The sequence below is a fragment of the Octodon degus genome, unplaced genomic scaffold (genome assembly GCF_000260255.1).
Source record: "Octodon degus isolate 3935 unplaced genomic scaffold, OctDeg1.0 scaffold00078, whole genome shotgun sequence".
Classification (NCBI taxonomy): Eukaryota; Metazoa; Chordata; class Mammalia; order Rodentia; family Octodontidae; genus Octodon; species Octodon degus.
Genome location: NW_004524654.1, coordinates 11,805,731 through 11,811,409, shown reverse-complemented (window position 1 = coordinate 11,811,409; position 5,679 = coordinate 11,805,731). Strand labels below are relative to the sequence as shown.

General features: G+C 40.3%; 1 pseudogene; it reads right to left on the bottom strand.

Annotated features, from left to right (window-relative positions):
- Positions 1-2,113: 2,113 nt before the first annotated feature.
- Positions 2,114-3,171, bottom strand: LOC101578006 (annotated as a pseudogene).
- Between the last annotated feature and the right edge of the window lie 2,508 nt (positions 3,172-5,679).

Below are 5,679 nucleotides of genomic sequence, written 5' to 3'. Positions count from 1 at the left end.
ATTTCAGTACCAAATAAGATCAGCTGGCACTATGAATTCTCAAAACCCATGATCTACAACATAGCATTTCCACTGAATCCTACTAAGCAACCAACAAAACATCAATATGAAGAAAATATTTTATAAATGGATGCAAGTGGTAGAAGTTGTACAATGTTTTGGGCAAATGAAAAATACAAATAAATAATCCGTCTACCCCTTCTCTAGACAAGTAGTAATGAATCTCGACAACTACCACTTGTACAAAAACAAGTAGTGTGTACAATAATGTATTGGGAAACAAAAATAAACATTAGGAACCGATCCCTGAAAGTGCACAGACACTGTGACTCTCCACACTAACTTCCTAGGAAGTCAGAGGAACTAAGAGGACACATCTGTCTTCTCCAACTGCCCTCTGAGAGCTCACATCCTAAGAAACTAAATTAATTTTTCATTGGCAGTAAAGAGTACACTGGGACCTGTGTGACATCAGATGTACTAAATGAGATTTTTCAAAGAAAAGAATACACACTGTGAGTATTGGGAGTGCGGGGATCACATTCCTTGGTGTTGTCTGTAATAGTGTCAGTGAACCTTTCAGCAACCAAGTGCCCAAACTGCAACCCCAAACCCACATACTTACTGCAAAGTGCCAATACTATAACTAAACCCAAATACTGAGATGTTAGTTTAGGGCAAAAAGCAACTATTATTGGATGCTTAGCTGCTGGGAGCAATGCTGGGGCAACTTGACTCCTATGCTGACAGAGAGGCTTCCGTGTGCCCACGGGGGCAAGCGTACCCTAGGTTCATCATCCCTGCTCTATAATATATGCCCTTGAATGAAGTGAGGTAAAATGGTCCTCAGATGCAAAATTGAGATTCAAAGGGTGATGTATTTGAAAATGCCTCTGATGTTTCATAAAATAGAATCTTTATAAATTAAACACTAGGTGTACCTTGGTAAGAGATGAGGTACCCTGTGGAGTCAGGCATTCACAGTTTGAGTGTTGATTTAACTTAAGTCTTTCAAAAATTTTAATTATAAACTATTAACATTTCAATTACATGTCCCAGTGTTTAAAAAATATGAGAACTTACTACTGTGATATGCTGATAAAATGGTGAACAATTTGGCAATATGGAACAAAACCTTTTAAACAGCAAGTACAAACTTTATAATTTTTTATGCGATAAAATGTATTCATATAAGCATCCAGACACTTCTAGGTAGGTGAGATGACATGCAGATTCCACTACAAGGTGCAACGGAAATTGTGTTGGGGAGGACAGGACGTCGGGCAGTGGCAGGGATGAAACAGAGGTGAGAGGAGAGCGCGCCATCTGGGAAAGACTTAAAATAATAACTCAAACCTTCATGAGGCAACAGATGATCCAATTCAAACACTAAGAAATAGTACCATCAATGAGACAGGAAATCAACTTCTACGTGTACCAAAAGGGCGAAGGGAAAATGAGGAAAATTTGCATTTGTCGAGGTACAAACAGGAGTGTTCCACAAGATGGGCATTAATTATTATTAATGGCAAACCCTGCAAACATAAAACAAAATCCAAATCACTGATCACAGAATTCAAAATTTATGTGCAATAAAGGCAAGGCAGTAAGACTCAAATTATGGCCTGTCGCACATTTATTCCACGGACACTATCTACAGAAGCACACGGCCAGTGGGTGCTCAGTGATGCCTGCGCGCTCCAGCCGGTTCTGTAAAATCGAGCTGTATACAAATCTGTACACGCATCCACCAGAGCGCGCCTCAGCCCCTGCGGAGCGAGCCATGGAAAGCAGGATACCTGAGGTTTCACGTTTTCAGTTACCTGATCAGAATCCCAAATACACACTTCAGGGTTGTTTTGTTTGTTTGTTTTTACTTACCTTGAATATGTGCGCTATGGTTAAAATTAAAAAAAAATTAAAAGTAAAACAATCACTTGAAGGCGCGGACCCTCCCCGCCCATCCGAGAGACTTCACGCAGCCCCTGTGCAGTGAGGACGCCCAGCGTCCTGTGGTGTCCCTGGTCACACCACTGGCAAAGGCTCTTGTTGACTTTTAAAAAGGAGAATGAAGAAGAAAATGGGAAAAAAGAATCCGAACGCCAAAGGAAAGTCAGTGGGACGGTGTGCGTCCACCACTGGGGAATATTTCTGTACTGGCTGCACACGCTGGGCCACACCGAGTCCAAGATGCTGGGCAGGCCTCTTCCGCGTGGTAGATGGTGCTGCGCCGCACGCCTGACTCCACATCCGAGTCCTTGGAGCTGGAGTCGCCGCGGCTCTGCTCAGCCTTCCACCTCTGTCAATGAGCTCGGTCAGATAGGACGTCTTCTTGGCATTGCGAATGATGAACTTGTGCTTCAGCAACTCCTTTGCCGTAGGTCTAAAGCTCTGATCCTTGTTCAGATAGGCCTCCACGAACTCCTTGAAGGGCTTACTGTAGCTTCCCTCTACCACTGGAGGGTTGTTCTTCGGAATGAGGAACAGAACCTTCATGGGATGCAGCTTGGAGTGCTGCCAGCGCCCCCGCCAGCTCTATAGCCGTGAAGCCCAGGGACCAGATGTCCGCCTTCGAGTCGTAGGCTTACTGTTCAATGACCTCGGGCGCCATCCAGAAAGGGCTGTCCACGAAGGTGTTCCTCTTTATCTGGGTATCGGTCAGCTGGCCAGCCACTTCGAAGTCAGCCAGCTTCACCTCTCCATGTTCTGACAGTAGAACATTGGCCGCTTTGATATCTCTGTGGATCTTCTTCTCTGAGTGCAGGTAATCGAGTCCCTTCAGGATCTCTCTCAAAACGGTGGTGATCTGAGTCTCATCTAAAGGGGCAGGTTCTAATAGATCCAGTGCAGAGCCGCCACCAACATACTCCATTATTACCCACCACTTCCTATCCTTCAGATAGGATCTATAGTATTTGATAGTGTGACATATGGGTTGTCACACTGACTCAGCACTGTGATTTCTTGTGGAATGCCTTCTATCTCATCCTCAGCTTCTTGCAGATCAATGATTTATATGGCAACCACCTTTTGAGTGCGTTTGCCAATGCCTTTGAGCACATCGCAGAAAGAGCCCTTTCCAGTCTTCTCTAGTTTTGTGAAAAGCTCGTCTAGGTCTGCCTTCAGGTTCTGTCTGCCTGGCAGGCCCAACTGCACCGAGAAATGCGCCATGGCGTGGGACAGAGCTTCCTGGCCGGGCAGCCCGGCCTGGCAGCTTGGCCGGGCACATTCCCATGCGCAGCGTGGGGAGCCTGTAAGGTTTGCGGCTTGAGCGAGAAGCCTCCAGCGTGGAGTCTCGGGAGCCAGACAGGGCCTGGGCCCGGGGGCTGGGCCGCCAGAACCGGAGTGAAACTTTATAAATTTACCTCTGGAAAATAATCTGGTCTTTGCATTATTGTTGCGTTTATTGCTACCAGAAAACAAAGTAATGTCTATGCCGCGTGAGAAGGTTTGTTTAAATAAGCTCTGGTATATATATATATATATATATATATATATATATATATATATATAATAAAATACAAATATCCAATATTGTTATTAATGAAATTATAAACACATGAAATAAGTTTAATTGTCTTATTTGTTTTTGATTTTTTTTTTATTTTACTGATTTTTTTTTTTGTTTTTTTTTTGTTTAAATTGTTTTTTTAGAGAAGGTTTATTTTTTGGTTTTGGTGCCAAGGACTGAACCCAGAGCTTCCAGCTTGCGAGGCAAGCATTCTACTGCTGAGCCAAATCCCCAGCCCTGTGAAAAGAAATTTAAAATAAATTAATAGAGAATAGCACAGTAATATGTACATTATAATTTTCTATAAAAAGTATGCATAAATACATGACTAGCTAAAAAAGGGAGAATAACACTGAAAAGTTAGTATATAAATAGATCAATAAATTCATTAATAGACAGAGATATAATAGCTCACAAAGCATAGAAAGATATTCAATAAAATGACAGTATGTAGTTAACTCTGACTAGAGAGTTTGGGTTTATATCTGGGATTTAGAGTCAAGCTGAATTCTTTTTTTTAATATGATAAAATTTGAACCGATTACTGTTAAGCTACTTAGTCTTTTCTCCTCTTTACTTCCATTTTTAATCTATCTTGATTTTCTTCTTTTCTTTTGCTTTCTGTCAAGTGACAGTTCTAATTGATGTAGTGTAGGGCAAGGAAATACTTCTTCCATGCTTAGACCCATAGCTGAAGCTCCTATAACAAAAGAGATATCAACCAAAAGAAGGCATATAAATGTATTTAATGTGTCTTAGGTGACACAGGAACCCTCAGAAATGAAGACAGAAGGAAACAAATAAATTTATGCATTTTATGCTTAAGTTTGGTAAAGATTGAATATTCAAGAAGTATGGCTTTGCTATCTGTTTATCAATAAAACTTTGAAAAAATAAAAAAAAAGAAGTATGGCTGCTCAAAGGGGTATGACTTGATGGTAATAAACAGGGAAGCTGTTAGAAAGACTTGACCAGATTCTTCTCTGAGTTCTCTGGAGAAGAAGGGTAATCTTCTCCACTTGTAATAGGTATCTGTAGACTGAGGATTTTATGATGTAGTTCAAGTTCAGAAAATTCTTTTATGAAGGGCAGATGGTCAGACCTTCCTGCCTTAGCTGCTTTCTCAAACCATATTTTGGAGTAGCAGACCCTGAATCCCATTAGTATGGTGTGACAAATATCTCCATTCAGTAAAAGAGATAAATTAAGTTTCCTTGTATATTTCCTCCTCTTAGATTAAGAGATCATTTGACAATAAACTTTAAAATGTATCTTATCAAACAAAAAAATCATCAGTACATATGTTATAATTTTCACAGAAAGGTTTAGACTTAAAAATTTGGAAGATCCAAACTTATAATATTCTAGTTTGTAAGAATCAGATTTTAAAAAGCTGGGTATTAAAACAATCCATTTTCTTCTGGATCACTAAGAGGAAGAACTGCTGTCTAGAGGGTGAGTAGTAGCTAAGGCAAAGGCAGGAATGCCCTCCCTCTGTGTAGTATGAATGAAAGCCCTATCTCCTGATGGGAGTTTTTTTATTCCCTAGATCCAACCCTTCCATGCAACAGATGTAAGGATTCCTGTGATGCAAATGACAAGGCAGGATTAGGCTGGACTAAGAACACAATCATTATAGTGGAGTATGATATAACAATTCTTTGGAGATTTGGTGGTAAGAAAATACTCAAAATTATCCCCTGTTACTGGGATAGTTACATCCATAGTACATGATACCTAGAAAACACAGTCTAGTTTTCAAGAAGTCATAAAAAGAAGAAAGGAACAAAGACAAGTAAAGGAAAGAAAAGATACAGGGAGGAAGGCAGGTAGGGAGGGAGGGAGTGGAAAAGAAGAAAAGAATTCATTGAAAGCTATAGGCATTTGGTCATTTGTTAAATATATTTACTGATATCCCAAGAGCAGGTATTTGAAATAATTTAATCAACTTGAACCAAAATATGTGCAGAAGGAACTAAAAGAATAAATAAGTCCCAGATTTGAGACAGGGCTTAAGTCAGTATTTCAACCTACCAGTTTTCTCAAAACCCCACTAGTTCACTGAAAAACAAGCAAACAAGAGCACCTAGATATTTGCAGAATATGGAATGTTCATTAACAGAGCGAACTTTCATCACAACCTGTTTAAAAGAAAACCTCTGTATAAT